Genomic DNA, 18,607 nt, shown 5'->3' on the forward strand with positions numbered 1-18,607 from the left:
GAGTGAAGAGCAACCAATTTGATTATTTGTGAACCTCAATGCCAAGAAAATAATGAAGATCTCCAAGATCCTTGAGAGCAAAATCAGAATTCAAATGATGAAGAAGAGCTGATATGGCCGAATCAGAGGAGCTTGTAACAATAATGTCATCAACATAGATAAGTATGAACATAGTAAGACCTGACTTATCATATAGGAACAATGAAGTATCAGCCTTGGATGGAAGAAAACCAAGAGTATGTAACTTGGAACTGAGACGAGAGTACCAAGCTCGAGGGGCCCGTTTCAGACCATATAAAGCTTTATCAAGTTTGCAAATATAATTTGGAGTAGCGGAAGAATCAAAACCAGGTGGTTGTTTCATGTAAACCTCCTCTTCCAGAACACCATATAAAAACGTGTTCTTAACATCTAGCTGTCTTAAACTCCAACCTCGAGAAACTGATATAGCAAGAACAATTTTGATAGTAGCATCCTTAACAACAGGATTGAAAGTATACTCATAGTCTATGCCATACCTTTGTTTGAACCCTTTTGCAACAAGATGAGGTTTGTATCTTTCCACAGTGCCATCAGCATTTTTCTTGATACGATAAACCTATTTGCAAGCAATGACATTTTTGTTGGAGCTGGGAGGTACTAAATGCCAGGTTTTATTAGCAACAAGAGCATCATATTAATCTTGCATTGCATGCTTCCAATTCACATCAGTGAGAGCCTCAGACAAATTCTTTGGTTCTCCTGTAGTTGTCAAAAAAGCATAACGAATAGTGTCGTCTGTATATTTTTTCGGATGTTTGATACCTTTTTGGAGTCTGGTTTGAACGCCAATCGTAGGAGGATCAGCAGGAACAATATGAAAATAGTGATCATTAGTATGCACATCCCCATCAGTAGATGCCAAAGATGAGGTGTCTTGTGGAAGGAGAAGTATTTCGTCATGTAGGCGTCGGCCATCAATAGGATTAAGTCATGCAAACGGAAAAATATTCTCATCAAAGAGAACATCGCGAGAAATATAGACACAACCAGTGTTCACATCAAGACATTTAACTCCTTTGTGTCGAGGACTATATCCAAGAAAAAACACAAAGTGTAGAGCGGAAAGAGAGTTTATGTTTGTTAAAGGGACGAAGATTGGGCCAACAGGCACAACCAAAAACTCGAAGAGGCTCATAGTTGGGTGTAACTTGGAGAAGTTTTTCGGTGGGAGTTTCAAAATTGAGAACTTTGGTAGGAAGCAGGTTTATAAGAAAGGTGGATGTGATAAAAGCATCATCCCAATACTTGAGAGTCATGGAAGCATTGGCAAGTAGAGCAAGACCTACTTCAACAATGTGACGGTGTTTGCGTTCAGCAGAACCATTTTGTTGATGAGCATGAGGACAGGACAGATGATGAACAATGCCTACACGTGGAAAGAAACTGTTCAATTTTTCATATTCACCACCCCAATCAGTTTGCATGGTGAGAATTTTGTGACCAAATTGGCGCTCAACATACTGTTGAAAATCAAGAAAAACTTGATACACTTCAGAACATTTCTTAAGCAAATAAATCCAAGTAAACTTGCTAAAATCATCAATGAAGCTTACATAATATGAATGTTTGCCTACAAAAGAGGAGCTGGACCCCATACATCAGAAAAGATTTGGTCCAAAGAAACTGTAGATACACTAGTGGAAACAAGATAGGGTAGCTGGTGACTCTTTGCCTGCTAACATGGATCACATATGTAAGGATTTATTTCTAGAGTATATAAAAGTTTATGCTTCCTAAGAATTTGTTGAACAATAAAAGATGATGGATGGCCTAGACGACGATGCCACGTGGAGGATGAAGGCTTGATAGTGACAAGAACATGCTTGGAGAACTCTGAAGACACTTGAGCTAGAGGATATAGGCCACCATGACAGGGACCTCTAAACACAATGTGCCTCGTTGCCTGATCCTTAATCAAGAAAAAGAATGGGTGAATTTCCATAAAATAATGGTTATCTAGGCCAAGTTTGTGAGCAGAAAGTACACTCATGGAAGCATCGGGAACATGTAAGATATCACAAAGTTATATAGAACTATCAGGGGTGTGCAAAACAGAATGACCAATATGTGCAATATCCATACCTTGTCCACTTGATCAAGGCCCTGATATGGTTCATGAACATTGAGCTTGTTGAGTTGACTAGTGACATGATTTGTGGCACATGTATCTATGTACTAGTTGGTATCAACACCATAAGCACCTTTATTTTCCCTGGGTGGCTTGTCCTCGTCATCATCATCACCATAGCGCCACCAACACTCATCAGCTGGATGACCTTCCTTCTTGCAGATTTGACAAAAAAACGCCCTCCTGCCAAGGTGTAGCACGTCGGTCCTTGCGGCCCCCTTTAGGACGGCGGTCCTTGCAAGGTGGCCGCGGCTGCTGTGGAGGCTGCTGAGGAGGACGTGGAGGACGCTGCTGCTACGGAGGGGGCATGTACGGTTGCATGTAGGGAGGAGGTGCATACTGCTGAAAAAGAGGCATGTAGGGAGCCAGCGGGTACTGCATATACTGGGGTGGCCCCGGCTGACAGTTCTGAAAATGATGTGGAGGCATATATGGGGCTGGTGCTGGAGGAGGCATGTATGGCGCTAGAGCCACGGTCCTCAGCGGACCTCCCCCATAGGCAGGGTTTGGAACGTGAGAAGCAGCGTTGACAGACGACATAAAGGACCCTGAAGCTGGGCCGGTGGTGGAGAGCATAGCATCACAAGTTTCATACGACGGCAGCTGAGAGCACATATCATTGAGTGTGGTGGCGGGAACAACTTTAAGAGCGGCAACAAAGCCATTGTAAGAACCATCAAGGCCATTCATGATGTAATCCTTTAGCTCATCAACATCAACTGTTTTACCTGCAGTGGCAAGCTCAGAGGCGTAGCCTTTCATCTTTGTGATATACTGTTGAGCCGTCATGTCGAGCTTCTTGGTGTTTGTGAGGGCACCGCGAAGGTTAGAGACCCGCGACTTGGACTGAGAGGAGAAGAGCTCGTGGATAGCACGCCAGACTTCAGCAACATGAACAATACCATAAACATGAGAAAGGATATCCTCAGACAGAGAATTCACAATGTAGCTCACAACTTGTTGATCCCGCATGATCCATACATCATATGCAGGGTTTGGAACTTGGATATTTTTTTTCTTGTCAGCATCTTCTCCGTCAACGAACTCAGGAGGCGCCGGGTTAGATCCTTTGTAAGCCCCAGGAGTAGGGAACGTAAGAGCACACAGGTATGAGGAGTTTATGTGTATGAGGTCACTACAAGGGACCGTGAGGTCACCTCGCATTCCCAAGCTTATGGGTAGGCCAAGCAAAGCTCGACACACCCATACACAATACCGACCTCATAGGCACACGGTTAGTTCCCGGGCCTGAGTGCTTCACCTTCATGTGCACTTCTCAACATACACACATAGTGCACATGTTACAAGGGTGGAATACAGAGTTACATATCACAGCAGAACCATGTACGACACAAAAGATGGAAATAATGTTTATATATAGCAACGCTCTACTGAGCAAGATCCAAATGACACGCAATGGACACATGTCCCATCAATACATCATACATAGCGGAAGCAAATAGTCTGGGTACAGACAAGATCCAAGTAGGACTAAGAGTCCAGAAATAATCAGTCGGTCCATAACTAACAAGCCACAGGTTGCTGCCTAGGAACACTCTTGCTACGCGACGAGGTCGTCGTCCATGAACTCATCGAAGAACCATCTGCAACTGCTCATCATCTGTCGTACCTGCAACGTCGGGCCAACGGTTGCCGGAAAAAGAGAAAGAAAATGAGGGTAAGTACCATTGGCACGTACTTGCTAGACAAGACCAGCTGTGCTCGCTGGTGGGCGGTATAAACATCGCCCTGCTATATGTGGGGTTTAGCGGCAGCAAAGCTTGAACTAACTTATAGAGACACGCTACAACATTCGTCTAGCTGAGAAGGTGAGAGAGCGCATAAGCTAACAGTTCTATACTCTGCAAACATAAACCCAGCCGATGCGATCCTCCTTCGCAAAGAAGTACTGGCAAAGGCACTCACACTTTTGAAAGAATTTTATTATCAAATTATTAGCAACTGGAATAAAGTGTAAGTTGTTCTTTGATCGAGTTAAACATCTCCAAGTCATCCATAACCGTGGACACGGCTTTTCAAAAAGATTTCACCCTGCAGGGATGCACTACTGTACCCATACACGTATATCCGACTCCACAAGCAAGGGTTTTGAGAAAACTTGCCAGCGAAACCTCGCATCACAACCCCTCCCTTCACCACAGACCAAGTCCAAGAAGCCACCTAACTAAGTTGAATCCGTATCGAAGTCTGGCGACACTCCGAGGCGGACCTAGCTATGTGCGTCAGTGTACTAGGTGGTCAGTGCCCAGCGGGATGGCCACTTCGCAGCGGCTCCGCAACCTACGAGCGTGCAAGAGACAACGGGGTTACAAGGCACAGACGGTTTCCCCAAAAGTAACACCATATCATCTGACCACAAAGAAACAAAGCTTGCACGCCCGAGAGAAACAAAAAGTTACGAAACTAATTGTGGCACTTGGACAGTGGAAGCAGTTCCGGTAATAGGTCGAGGGGGGCCCCAGTGAAACCTCCCACGTGTGGTTAGTGCGCTCAGTCTTGGATCAGAAAACAAGAACTCGTCCTAATTATAAAATTGGACACAAGTGAGCCATGGTAAAACCAAAATATACAGTTGACCCACCGATGCCTCTGCTTATCCATTTTAATATTAATATTTAGGTGAGCCATGATTATCTCCAACAACAGGTATAGTAAGTAAAACAACTTCCCAACAACCCAGCATATCCCAATAACAGATCGAGATAACATCAAAACCCTAAACTCGCGCTACGACTCGCAAGGCTGACAAGCAACAAACAACAGGTAATAGGTAGCGGAGGTAATAGGTAGCGGAGGTGTAACACGGCTCATATATGTAACAGGTGGAATAGGACACGTGACACAATAGAATCGCAACATAGGGATAGCAATAGATCAAAAAGCAAGAAAATGTAAAATAGGTGAAGGAGGTGGGCTCGCCTGTCAACTCAGGGGTAGTGGTACAAGCGCGATCCTCCTCGTGGTGGTACTCGAACTTCTGCTCGAACTGCTCAGCGTCGGTGTCTACTCGAGAAGAACCAAATAGCACATACAAGGAAAAGTAAAGGCACAAATCAATACAAATATGCAATGCGCAATATGATGCATGAGGTGCAAGAGTTTCATATATAGCAAAATTAAGTGGGGTGTTCAAAGTAGCATGGAAAAGATAGACACCCACACATAACATTTAGTTATAGTTGCAAATTTTAATTATTTCGAACCAGGGATGATGCCAATGATGCATGACAAGTTAATATTTGAAATCCTCACATTTTTCTAATGCATTTGGATATAAAGTTTACTAAATTTGGAGTTATAGATATTAAGTTATGAAATTTGCAAGTTATAGCAATTTAATTCCAATCTATAAAGTGGTCAAATTTTTATTGTTCAAAAGTCGAAACAAACTTAATAGATGGATAGATCATGTTTTTTTGATAATCAAGCATATAAAATTTATGTGATTTTGATTTTGGAAAGTGCAATTTTAAAATGTTTGAACAAATATGTCTACTCGAGAAGAACCAAATAGCACATACAAGGAAAAGTAAAGGCACAAATCAATACAAATATGCAATGCGCAATATGATGCATGAGGTGCAAGAGTTTCATATATAGCAAAATTAAGTGGGGTGTTCAAAGTAGCATGGAAAAGATAGACACCCACACATAACATTTAGTTATAGTTGCAAATTTTAATTATTTCGAACCAGGGATGATGCCAATGATGCATGACAAGTTAATATTTGAAATCCTCACATTTTTCTAATGCATTTGGATATAAAGTTTACTAAATTTGGAGTTATAGATATTAAGTTATGAAATTTGCAAGTTATAGCAATTTAATTCCAATCTATAAAGTGGTCAAATTTTTATTGTTCAAAAGTCGAAACAAACTTAATAGATGGATAGATCATGTTTTTTTGATAATCAAGCATATAAAATTTATGTGATTTTGATTTTGGAAAGTGCAATTTTAAAATGTTTGAACAAATAGGTTAGGATCTTTCCACGCCCAGAGGATTTGAACCCGAGATCGATCGCCTGGGTGAGAGATAGGGGCTGGAACCAGTGGGCTGATGTGTGAATCTTGTATGCAAGCAAGCTTCGGACAAGGTAAAGCATATCTGGTGTTAACTGAAGGAAAAGACACTACGAACTGAATTTTGACAGCAGCGATCTCCTGTGGACAGTGGAAGTGCACGAGATTTAAAGCTACGGCCGCAACGATTCTCTGCGTCGATTTGCGATGAGAAAAACACCGTGGTATAGCTAGATGTGGGGAGCATCCAATGGTTCATACGGGTCGTGCTGAGAAGGTGTGAAACGCCGGAGAGATCGCTGGAAAAACGGTGCCGTGAAAGGGTCGCTGCACAGCCAAAACTGAACTGTTTTTGGGTGAACTTTGAATGAAGATGGCGTCGGCTATACTGCACGGTTTTGGACGATTCGAAGACCAAATGGAAGCCTGATATGTTGTGCATCTAGAGATACAAGAAACTCGTGCTGAGATGGAGTGGTTCGCCGGCGAGACTCGTCGGAAGTTGGCACCGTGACAGAAAAACTGGGCGTTTTCATCTACTCGTTTTCGTTTTCCTCCATCTCTTCCTCGAACCAGGGTTCGTGGGGCATGCAGGGGAGATGCAGAAGGGGCTGCTCACCCTGGGGGTGTTGACGGAGAGGTGGAGGAGGCGACGGGGAGGTTGGTCGGCGACGTAGACGCAAGGGGGCGGCCGGTAGATGAAGAAGATGAAGAAGCTCGAGTTGCTGCCGGCCTTGGCATCCTTGAAGAAGACCAGGATGGAGAGGAGGTGAGGTAGACTTGCTCCTGTGCTCAGTTACCAGCGAGATGGGTCATGGAACTCATGGCGGCGGTGGTGGCCGGCGGTGTGCTGTGGTGCTTTTTGTGCCGGGGTGAGAGTGGCGGCTTGCTTGGAAGGAGGGAGAAAGGAGGGGTAGGGTTTGGGGCTTGCTTAAGAGAGATAGGGGCTGCTTGAGCCGGTGGATGAAGAGAGGCCGGTGAGACGTGGAGCATGGGAGCTGCTCCATTACCAGATATGGTTATGGGGGCCGACGTGTAAAGGGGAAGAAGAGGGTGGTGCATGGCTGTTTTTGGTGGGTTGGGTTAGATTAGGTTGCAACGTTGCTAGGTGGGCTGCTGGTTAGCTAGGTTAGGTACTTAGAAGGCCACGGTTAGAGTAGGTTAGCTTAGATTTCTAGTTTTGCTTTTATTGATTAATTATAAAATAGAAGATTTAGGAGAGGGGGTTGAATAATAACCCATAAGAATATAAATTTTGGCATAAACTTTTTAAAACATCGTAAGGTAGGAATAGGATAGGTAGGCTTTTCTTGGAACATCCCAAGGGATGTAGCAAGAGGAAGAAACAAGAGAGAGAGAAAGAGAGGACAAGCACATAAACATAGCAACAAAATCAAATGCAATTTTATTAAAAACCAAAGGTGATATGATATGACATGCATGATGCAAAGATAATGCATAAACATGGTAAGGTAAAGATGGAAGCTCACTTGGGATGTTAAATCCTTCAAGCAGGCGCATCACTCGAGCCCCACGGAGGGTAGGAAGAACCTAGGCTTGCCACTAGAGAAAATTCTCCCGTGTGAGCTTGGTGGCAGGGGGAGCTCCGAAGGAGGAAACCCCAGCGGATATCGAAGAAGAAGTCATTAAGATTAGAGCGTGCGCAGGGAGCGGCTAGAGGTTTTGGTTGTGGGGAGTGATCTAGGGTTTGTATCGAGCGTGAAGCGATCTACGGTTTGTAGACTGAAACTAGGAGGTCATGGTGATGTAAGGTTGTGGTCGTGTGTGTAGGTTTGTGGAGCACGATCGCCGGAATAGGGTTATGGAGATCGGCTTGCTATGTTCTGGGTGTTTGGGCAGCGGCGACGAAGAGAAGCTCCGAGGCGGCGGCAGCTAGATGTCGGGTGGAAGCGAGGGGCCTGATACCATGTTGAAGTTTTAGGACAACGGTCTTACCTCTTTCGAGGCATCGGTTGCATGTTTATATAACAAGGAAGAGCCCATTGTGTGGCTTGATACAGAGTTGGGTCCGTATACGTTGGTGTACTACACCATACGTATACGGTCCGGTATTACATCTCTAATATGCCGCAGGATACTACGGCTGGGATGCGACTCCCCTGTCTTCTCTGTAACCTACCTGAGTACGTAATATTTCTTCAAGCTCAAAAGACTATAAATATGCTAAGTTTCTTTCCTAGTAGTTGATCTCTCTCTTGTTCTTGGATGATATAAAAATAACTTTGTTAGGACTATTGCGAAGTTGAGAATTCCAACATGACTAAACAATAATTTATCAGTATGACAGAAGGAACTGAAATGGTAAATTTTGGCCATCTTTATGCAGATGATGAAGTCCGGAATACTCGACTTGAAATGCAACTCTTGAGCTATAGGGCCTCTCACAACAAACCCCAGACGGAGAGCAATGCAATTGCCACACCTTGCCACCATGTTAAGAACACAATAGACTTGAATGTCAGAAACTTCGCAAGGGGCTTTATATGGGCAAGCTCATCCTCTACGACAACATAAAATTGAACAAGACAGTACAATGCCCATGAGTGACTGAAATTGAGAGCCATGGTCGTCTAAGAGTACCTGGTAAATAATATATTAACTCATAAGTAGCAAGCAGATGCATTTGAAATCATCAGATGCATGAACAAGTTCGTTGAAGCTACCACATGCCCCCCCCCCCCCAAAACTCGAAATGTTTCATCAGTAGCAAGCCAATGACATCATAGGAATCCCTGCCGTATTTAGGTACCTATTTATACTTGAGGCCTAGGCTGGACCTGGTACTGATACAATTATCTTGATGACTATACATTAAGCTTTACCAATATTAAAAATCTTAGTACTCATGTTTAATGGTTGTGTGCATCTCTAGTTTGTGCAGAGGCCGGGAAGTAGGGCTAGAATTAAAACTCGAAACTCACGAGCTAAATGAGTAACTCGCGACTCGACTCGGCTTGACTCGAACTTGGTGTATAACGAGCTGAGCCGGGTTTCAAATTGTGTCGTTAAACAAGTTCAAGTTAAATGAGCTGAGTTCATCGAAATCGCGAGTAGCTCCTTCAGCTCGGTAAAAATGAGCAATAGGATGTATAATATGGCGAAACAAACTAATCCATCTCAAAATGGGCAAGTGGTGTCGTGTCAGCCCAAGCCCACTAAAATAGTCAAGTATATTTGTGGTTTCTCAACAATCACTAGTAGAAAACAGGGCTTTCGTCCAGCACCCCTCGGAGCTTTAGTCCCGGTTTTAAAACGAACCGGGACCAATGGGTGGCATTGGTCCCGGTTAGTTTGATGCGGCGCAACTTCACCCTCTAGTCCCGGTTCGTTTGGGGCCTTTGGTCCCGGTTTGTAATACAAACCAGGACCAAAGGTCTATCCTTTAGTTCCGGTTTGCCTTACCAACCGGGACCAAATGCCCATCTGTCTATATATGACCTTGCCCTGCCCAAGTGTGAGCCACACTTAGCATTTTTCACTTCTTAGCACAAGAGAGGTGTATGTTGCTTTGCCCTCTTCATATGCACAAGAGGTGTTCGATGAAATGCCTAAAAGCTTTTGCCACTTGAGTTCACACAAAACAAGCCACACTTAAAGCTTGGTCCTGTCTTTTTCCTTCTCCATCGAGGTTAACAACTTTATCCTTTCATCTGTCATTGATAAAATGCATGTGTATATATATACATCGTTTCACTAATCATGATGTTCTATAATGGTTTTTGATAAGCTTAATTATATCATGCAGATGAATCGGCAATGAAAGTACATTGACCGACGCTTTAACGAGTTCACTACGGGCCTGAAATTTTTTATCGATGTGGCTGAGGCAAACAAACAGGGTGGTTTTATATATTGTCCATGTGTTAACTGTCAGAATGTCATAAATTACTCTTCCTCGAGTACCATTCACACCCATCTGCTGCGGTCCGGTTTCATGCCCCACTACAATTGTTCGACCAATCACGGAGAAAGAGGGGTTATGATGGAAGACAATGAAGAAGAAGAAGATGATGATGACAACTACCCCATGTTCGCTGAATACGGTGATACTGCAAAGGGTATTGTTTTCCATCAGAAGGCAATGAAGACAATCAAGCAGAAGATCAAGAGGCACCAGATGAGCCTGCTGATGATCTTGGTTGGGCCATTGCTGATGCAAGGAGGTGTGAAACTGAAAAGGAAAGGTTGCACTTTGACCAGATGTTAGAGGATCACAACAAATTGTTGTACCCAACTTGCGAAGATGGCCAGAAAAAGCTAGGTAGCACACTAGAATTGTTGCAATGGAAAGCAGAGAACGGTTTGACTGACTCGGGGTTTGAAAAGTTGCTGAAAATAATTAAGAAGCAGCTTCCAAGGGGTAACGAATTGCCCGCCAGTACGTACGAAGCGAAGAAGGTTGTCTGCCCTCTATGATTAGACGTGCAAAAGATACATGCTTGCATTAATGACTGCATCCTCTACCGCTGTGAGTACGAGAATTTGGATGCATGCCCGGTGTGCACTGCATTGCGGTATAAGATCAGACGAGATGACCCGGGTGATGTTGAGGGCGAGCGCCCCAGGAAGAGAGTTCCTGCCAAGGTTATGTGGTATGCTCCTATAATACCACGGCTGAAACGTTTGTTCAGAATAAAGAGCACGCCAGGTTGTTACGATTGCACAAAGAAGACCGTAAGAAAGGCGAGATGTTGAGACACCCTACTGATGGGTCCCAGCGGAGAAAAATCGATAGAGAGTTCTCGTACTTTGCAGAGGATACAAGGAACTTAAGGTTTGGTCTAAGCACAGATGGCATGAATCCTTTTGGAGAGCAGAGCTGCAGTCATAGCACCTGGCCTGTGACTCTTTGTATCTATAATCTTCCTCCTTGGTTGTGCATGAAGCGGACGTTCATTATGATGCCAGTGCTCATCCAAGGCCCGAAGCAACCCGGCAACGACATTGATGTGTACCTGAAGCCATTAGTTGAAGAACTTCTATAGCTGTGGGCCATAATAGGTGTACGTGTGTGGGACGAGCACAAGCAGGAGGAATTTAACCTACGAGCGCTGATTTTCATAACCATCAATGATTGGCCTGCTCTTAGTAACATTTCAGGACAGTCAAACAAGGGATACAATGCATGCACGCACTGTTTAGATAAGACTAACAATGTATATTTGGATAAATCTAAGAAGGTCGTGTACCTGGGGCATCGTCGATTTCTTACGTGTACCCATCCCGTAAGAAAGAAAGGCAAGCATTACAACGGTGAGGTAGATCACCGGAAGAAGCCTGCCCACCGTCATGGTGCTGATATATTTGGTATGGTCAAGGATCTAGAAGTAATATTTGGAAAGGGTCCTGGCGGACAGTCTGTTCCGAATGACGCTGCCGGACACGCGGCCATTTGGAAGAAGAAATCTATATTTTGGGACCTACCCTATTGGAAAGTCCTAGATGTCCGCTCTTCAATCGATGTGATGCACGTGACGAAGAATCTTTGCGTGAACCTGCTAGGCTTCCTAGGCGTGTACTGGAAGACAAAAGATGCACGAGAAGCACTGGAGGACCAGCAACGTATGAAAGACCCAAAAAAAACTGCATGAGATAGAAAAAGGACGTCATTACTCCAGCTACGCTCTTACAAAAGCAGAGAAGGAAATCTTTTTTGAATGCCTGAGAAGTATCAAGGTCCCGTCTGGCTTCTCCTCCAATATAAAGGGAATAATAAATATGGCAGAGAAAAAATTCTAGAACCTGAAGTCTCATGACTGCCACGTGATAATGACGCAGTTGCTTCTGATTGCATTGAGGGGGCTTCTACCGGAAAATGTTCGAGTGCCCATTGTGAAGCTATGTGCATTCCTCAATGCAATTTCTCAGAAGGTAATCAATCCAGAAAGTCTACAGAGATTGCAGAATGATGTGGTCCAATGTCTTGTTAGTTTTCAGCTGGTGTTCCCACCATCCTTCTTCAATATTATGACGCATCTCCTCGTTCACCTGGTCGATGAGATTTCCATTCTCGGTCCTGTGTTTCTACACAATATGTTCTCCTTTAAGAGGTTCATGGGAGTCTTAAAGAAATATGTTCATAACCGTGCTAGGCCAGAAGGAAGCATCTCCAAGGGCTATGGAACAGAGGAGGTCATTGAGTTCTGTGTTGACTTTATTCCTGACCTTAAGCCGATTGGTGTTCCTGAATCGCGGCACGAGGGAAGACTGAGTGGAAAAGGCACGCTAGGAAAGAAAGCAATGATATGTAGGGATGGGCATTCTTTCACTCAAGCACACTACACAGTTCTACAAAGTTCCATCTTGATGGCTCCGTATATCAATGTACACAAGAATTTTGTACGCTCCCAGAACCCAGGGCAGTCGAACGACTGGATTATACGTGAACACATGTCGACTTTCGGCGGTTGGTTGCAAAAACATCTCATGAATGACACTACTGTTGGAGATCAGCTGTACTTGTTGGCCCAGACACCATCTTCGACTGTATTGACTTTCCAATGGTACGAGATAAATGGGAATACATTTTACACGGTCGCCCAAGATAAAAAGAGCACCAACCAAAACAGTGGTGTCCGCTTTAATGCAACAAACAACAAAGGCCAAAAGGACACATATTATGGTTACATAGAGGAGATATGGGAACTTGACTATGGACCTTCTTTTAAGGTCCCTTTGTTTAGGTGCAAATGGGTCAAGATAACAGGAGGCGGGGTTCAGGTAGACAAGTTGTATGGAATGACAACAGTGGATCTCAACAATCTTGGGTATAGAGACGAACCATTCGTCCTAGCCAAGGATGTGGCCCAGATTTTCTATGTGAAGGACATGTCTAGCAAACCAAGAAAAAGGAAAAATAAGGAAACTAATACATCATACGATGAGCCAAAGCGCCACATAGTTCTTTCTTGAAAAAGAAACATCGTGGGTGTGGAGGACAAGACAGACATGTCAGAAGATTATAATAAGTTTGATAAAATTCCACCCTTCACAGTGAACATTGACCCAAGCATCAAGTTAAATGATGAAGATGCTCCATGGTTACGGCCGAAGAAGGTTCAATGATGAAGATGCTCCATGATCAAGTTAAATGAAGAAGGATCATGGCACAAATGAGTATCTCAACATGGCAATCAATTTCCCATTTAACTTTGTGTAATCATGTAACTATATGTAAGATATTAACAGTGGAGATGGTTGGCTTTTTGTACCATATATATAGGGAGATTCCCCAACACTGTTAGAGGATATGGAGTCTTTCACGGGCTTGCAGGAAAAAAAATTCCGAGGCGGAGACATCTTCGAGAAGCTCCGCCACGGGAGATTTGCCAACCCTTTCCCCAACACTGTTAGAGGAGATGGAGACTTTCACGGGCTTGCAGGAAAAAAATTCTGAGGCGGAGCTTCCGAATATGTCCTAGGGCGTGTGCACCAACGACATCTTCGAGAAGCTCCGCCACGGTAGATTTCTCAACCATTTCCCCAACACTGTTAGAGGAGATGTAGTCTTTTACGGGCTTGCAGGAAAAAAATTCTGAGGCGGAGCTTCCGAAGATGGCCTAGGGCATATGCACCAACGACATCTTCAAGAAGCTGTGCCATGGGAGATTTCCCAACCCTTTCCTCCGTTCATGGGGATGATGCCAAAAAAGGCTTTTGGTCCCGGCTGGTGGCACGAACCGGGATCAAAGGGGGGCCTTTGGTCCCGGTTCATGCCACCAACCGGGACCAAAGGGTCTCAGCCTATAACCGTCCGCTTCGTCTCCGCGTAAACCATTTGCGCGGAGAGAAGCAAAAACGACGCCGCCAGGCTGCCGAACTGCTGCTCTCGCCGACGCCGTCGCCGTGCGCCACCACCGCGTGCGCCACCGCCTCCGTCGCCACCGTGCGCCACCGCCGCCGCCCCTTCCTGCCGCACGTCGATCCGACGCCGCCACGTCCGCCAACTCTCCCGCGCGCGCCGTGCGCGTCCGCCGCCGCCGCCTCCCCCTCCTGCCGCGCGTTGACCAGACGCCGCCGCGCCACCTCGAGCCGCTCCGCCAACTCTCCCGCGAGCCGTGCGTCTCCTCCGCCGCCGACCACTTCCTCCGTCGCCAGCCTCCTCCATTTTTGGTAAGTTTTTTTTTTAATTTTAGCACTATTATTTGTTAGTAATGTACGTAGTGTAGTAGTAATAGTAATATTTAGTAGTAGTGTAGTAGTAATATTAGTTTAGATAGAAATATTTGTTAGTAAAAATAATGTTAGATAGAAATATTTGTTAGTAAAAAAGTAGTGAAATTTATATGTTAGAAATATTTGTTAGATAAAAATTTATATGTTAGAAAATAGTGAAAAGTAGTAATATTTGTTAGTGATATATATTCATAAGTTATTCAAATTCAAATTCATATTCATTAGTAGTAAATATTAGTAGTATAAATATTGAGATATAAATATTAGTTAAAAGAATTTGTTAGAAATATTTACTTACTAAATATTAGTAGTAGTATTAGTTAGAAATATTAGTTATAGAACTATATTAGTAGTATGTATATATAGTTAGTTTATTTAGCACAATATTATTTCGTATATAGTTAGTTTATTTAGCATAATATTATGTTTGTTTAATTATGTTAGTATATATATGATTTAGTTTTCATAGCTACGATGCCGCGCCCGCCGCGTCGTGGAGGGTGCAGGCACGTTCGGACCGGATGCGACGATGGGGAGGTCCGGGACTGGGCTCCGCCGGGGTGGCACTGGGAGGTGTTATCTTCCGGGGCGCGCACCTTGGTGCGGAATCCGGGTCCCGTCGTCGACCCGGATCTTCTTTGATGGCGGTCGCGTGGGCCACGATCAGTGCGGAAGGAGCCGGCCCCCGAGGAGGTGGTCGATCGCCGCATTAGAGAGGAGGACGAGCATGTTCGCCGTTATCTGCATGTGTTAGACTCCCGAGTTGTTACCATACGAGAGGACCGATGAGCAAAACGACGAAATCGTAAAGGACCAGATGAAGGCGCATTTTGCACCGAAGAAGCCTCCGCCAAAGCTGTTTATAGCACCGAATACAGTGAAGCACTTTGTCGAGACGAGAACAAAGCAAGCTGAGTTGCCAGCTGATTATGACCGCTCTCTTGGACAGTCGTCTAGAGCGAGAAAAGCGAAAACAATTGCCCAGCTCGCACAACAGGAAAATCAATCGCTACCCCCCTTGGTCGTGCACTCCTATGATGATCCGGAGATGGCATGGATGATCGAACGGACGGCTAGAGAGCTTGCAGCAGTGGTTAAGTACGAAGGTTACTTTCCCATGGCTGAAGTCAAATACACATACACATACGGGGAGCCTCTCGTCAGACCTGGCCATCTAGGAACTCTAGGGTCTCAGATGTGAAAGTTGCATGAATGGTACATGCAAGCCTGTAGGGACTCGGAGATCGTACTGACAGTGGGAATTAGAGATGAGCATTACTTCCGGGGAAATGAGGAGCTAAACATTGATTTTGAAGAACTATTTCAGTTATTCAATCAAGACGCCCTCGACAAAGCTCTCATTAGTTGCTACTGTATGTAAGTGATTTATTTCTGTAATTAAGTCTCTAGCTCAGCTCGTTCATTGCAGTAACTATTATCCTCGCTGTATTATGCAGAATGAAGATGCTCGAATGCAAAAGAGGCGGACTCTATGGCATTGGGTTCTGTCAACACCCGGATTTTTAAGTCCAGATGCCTATTATGCCATTCATCGCAATCCCAGGAATATTGTTTTTGCGAGACATAATAGATTGATATCACAACACATCATTCATTACATACCATAATCGTCTTACAACAAAGGATCACATGATCCAGTCTTGATACAACATAGGGGATCTAGAGATCCAAATACAAAACACATAGCGGAAGCGAAGTAACGTAGTAGTAGTCCATCTATTCCACAGACAACTGTTGACGTCAGGAGTGATCCTAGTTGTCGTAGACATCCTGCTGTCCTTCTTAGGGTTACGATACTCCTCTTCATAGTCTGGCCATTTGAATAGCCAGGGACACAGCCATGAGTACTTTTTAAAGTACTCGCAAACTAATACTAATGTAAATACTATCAACTATCGAAAGGGGGTTCTAAGCTCTAGTTTCATTTGCAGAAAGCCAGTTTTATTTCATAAGTACTTTAATAATCAAAACCTCTTCATTTTCCTAACTTAGCTCAAGTGGTAACATTAGTGTCATTCCCACAACTCAGTTGTGATTCAAGTCAAAATCACCTTTCAATTCAAGTCACAAGTCACCATTCATATCTTTAGAAAAGTTCTGATGACGGAACAGTATGGCCTTTCCAACTGTCCATGACCTTGGACGCGGCTATTCGAATAGGTTAAACTCTGCAGAGGTTGTACACTTGTGCCACAACAATTGCAATAGTTCGTCAGGGGTAACTGGCCCTGATTTATCGTACGCAGTACGCGAACTACCAATCCTAACCTTTCATTTACATACCCTAGTATAGGCACCTCTCCCCATGAGTTTGGCCTCCCGGTGAAAGCGAACCGCCAACCTGGGAACTGCACAGGGCTTGGGTAGGACATTCACCTCATTTCACGTCATTTCACTTTCAATGGAGGCAGCCTCGGCATAACCCCTATGACGCTTGTTCAGAGGGAACCCATACTAAAATACATAAGTTTCCAGCTAAGCCTTACCCAGATTCAGGTATTGTGGGGGTACTTGTAAAATTGGAATGGTATCGCATCCGAACCCAACCATCAGTTTTTGTAAAGTTCACCATGTCCTTCACAAGTCACATTCACCTTCAAAATCTTTCAATAGAATGACTCATCATTTCAAGGTTTTCAAAGTCATTGGTTTTCACAAGTTCCCATCTAGAGTAAACAATTTTAGTTTAGCACTAGCAACTAGTCATGAGGGGTGCTAACTAATTTGTAGCTATCTAGGCTAAGTTTGATACTCTTGTAACACTCTATATTTAGACCAAAGTTAACTATAAAAGTAAGCTTTAAATAACCAAAGTAAAAGCTTGTAAGCATAAAACTTGGGATTGGATCGTTGAACAGAAAAATAAGTGTAATGGTGCCCTGCTCCATTAGAGCTTTGCACTTGGGAACTGTGCAAGAGTGTTAGCTTGCCTTGATTGGTGAGGTGATCAAAGTTTTCTTCTTCTTCCTCTTGGTAGAAAACCTCCTCCTCTTGATAGTCTCTGGTACTAGCGTCTATAAACGAATACGAGGATACAATCACCAAACAATACTTAAGTACACTTAATTAGCCTTAATGGCTCACACAAATGATCTAGCATCATCACTTAACATGGCTACCCAAAATTATGCTAGGGTTTTCTTATTTAGTGTTAGGAAAATAATTTCCTCTCATTGAAATGTGGATTAGGGTTTCTCTTTAGTTTGGGAGAAATAATTTCCTCTCATTGAATCTTTGTTAAGATTTAATCTTCGCAAACAACAAGGTATGATCACATGTTGACCAAGGTCAACACTTCACACTTATTAGTTGAGAAACATGATTTAAATGAGATTCATCATCTCATGTGATTTAAATACTATTCGGATTTAAGTTCCATAAGTGAGCAATTATGAGACCATGCAATAGGGCTCATCACATTACTTCATAACACTTGAGAAACTGATTTAAATGAGGTGCTACACCTCATAGGTTTAAATTCCTAATTTTTGAAAGGGTTTAAATGGGCTAGTTATTGACTACATAGCCAATATTTTGCTTCTAGCCCATGATCATGTACAGAACCCATATGATATTTCTACATACACAATTAGAGTTTGTGAAATATGAATTATGAGAGGTGGAATCACCTCAAAATTCAAAAGGGTTGATTTTTAATAATTATTTGAATACTGAAAAGTCTCTGTCTTGTTATTTTTGCTATTCAAAATATACACAAGATATGAGGGTGAATCCAGTGGGGTTAGTTAGATTATTTCATAAGGATTCTGGAACAATTTGAATCACTAATTTTGGATTTGTAGATTTGAAACTATTCAAATTATAGCAAATGACCAGTATTGAATTTAAACCACAAAAGAATTAAACGAATTTGAATTCTGGGCTTTAGGCGGGAAGGTAAACGGGCCAGGAGAGGGGAAACGAGCTGGGCTGGCCCAACTACGCGTCTGGCGCGAGCGGGCCGCCTGTCAAGGTGGGGCCCAGGCGTCAGTGAGCTTTACACGCCGAAGCGGTATGCTTTGTTGTGGACCGTAGGATCAAATGAGGATCTAACGACGCAGAGTCGTCGTCTACGTCGACGAGCGGTGGCACAGGCACGGCGAGGGTTTGGTGCTGGCGGCTTACCGGAGCTCCGGCGAGGCACAGCGAGGGTTCGCGGTGGCGTTGTCGAGGAC

General features: G+C 43.8%; 1 pseudogene; it reads left to right on the forward strand.

Moving 5' to 3' along the window:
* Positions 1-8,516: 8,516 nt before the first annotated feature.
* Positions 8,517-13,277, forward strand: LOC124646993 (annotated as a pseudogene).
* Positions 13,278-18,607: the final 5,330 nt, after the last annotated feature.

Source organism: Lolium rigidum, chromosome 4 (genome assembly GCF_022539505.1).
Source record: "Lolium rigidum isolate FL_2022 chromosome 4, APGP_CSIRO_Lrig_0.1, whole genome shotgun sequence".
In the NCBI taxonomy this organism is placed as follows: domain Eukaryota; kingdom Viridiplantae; phylum Streptophyta; class Magnoliopsida; order Poales; family Poaceae; genus Lolium; species Lolium rigidum.